This window comes from Ursus maritimus, unplaced genomic scaffold, assembly GCF_017311325.1.
Source record: "Ursus maritimus isolate PB19 unplaced genomic scaffold, ASM1731132v1 scaffold_4, whole genome shotgun sequence".
Lineage (NCBI taxonomy): Eukaryota > Metazoa > Chordata > Mammalia > Carnivora > Ursidae > Ursus > Ursus maritimus.
Window position 1 is genome coordinate 18,188,090 of NW_024426552.1, and position 1,448 is coordinate 18,189,537.

Sequence of the window (1,448 nt, forward strand, 5' to 3'; positions counted from 1 at the left end):
ATGACCTGAGCCAAAGGCAGGCACCTAACAGCTGAGCCACCAGGCGCCCCTAATAATAATAATAACCTAAGAGGGCTTCTGTTTCAGGCAATATTTATTTATTTAAATCCATCTAGTGTAGGATTTTTTGGTTTTGGCGATTAGTAGTTTTCCTTTGCTGCTCTTTCTGTAGTAGGCCTATAAATGCTTGCTCTCTCTGGTTAGGTGCTGTATGTATAAGTTCTTAGGGGGCTCTGTGGGCTAGGAGGTCTTCCCATTGCACAGGTTACCCTAAGTGGGAGGTCCACTCCCAGCTCCATCTCTTCCAAACTCCCCTCTGTGGGACAGTCCTGTATCAGATGTTTTATCTCAGTAAGACAGTGGCAAGAGGCTCAAGACCCGCTACTTTCAATGATGCCTACTTGACCATTGGAAATTCATATATCCTTGCTGGGAAAATAGGTGCTTCTCCATTCCCCTGCTGTCTTTCTTAATAGCTTTTTCCAACACTTTCTCCCTGCTCAAATAGCTATTTCCTTCTTAGCAGGCACCTTCAGTTTTTGCAAGTGATTCTCTTTAAAATACTCTGTACTTGATTTGGAAGATGAGTCAGGTAATAGAACGTACAACTTGGACAAATTCATTTTGTCTCACAGTTTGGACAATTCATTCTCTCTTTCTCCATTGCTCCTCACCCTCAAGCCATCCATACACACTTCATATGAGCTTGTGTGATAGGGTAAAAGGAGAGGACTGGAGTAATGATTTCAGGGCAGCGCCATTATCTTCATGAACATCAAAGGGAGTATTTGTACCCAAATTGTTTATGGTTTTCTTTAGAAAGTGGGGTACTTATCTTCAGCCTTGGGCCAACAGAAGATGTCCCAATCAACATTCTGTTAACACGAATGTATCATATCTTTATGTATAATACTTTTCTCATGTTCTTTGCTATTTGTTATCCTAAAATTTAGAAAAACAATTTTCTTGACCTATAGTAACTTTAGTATAATTTTTGCTAATTAAATATTTGAAAGGAAATTGAGTTTGAGAATGAAAAGTCGCATGGCAAGGGCAACTTGAGAAATCCAACCACGGATTTTAGGAAGCTTCAGTTTTTACACCATCTTTAGGAAGCATGTACAAGTAGCACATTTAATGTTAAAAACATCATGAAGTGGACCTTTAAATCAGTCCACCCTCAGTCTTAGAGAATTTAAGCAGGTCCTTTGTTGACACAACTATTCACTTATTTTGAGAACATTTTCTTAGTAGAAGGCATAAAGACATTTTACACTCTAGTATGTCTTGGTACTTTTAAACTTGGGCAAATAAAAATATGGCATATTTTTAAAAGTCATGAACAAGTAAATAGGAAGTGTTAAAGTCAGCTGAGGAAATCTAAAAGACCTTAGTGGCTTTATTTGACGATTTATGAATCAGGCAGCATCCAGTCTAACAAATAGAAG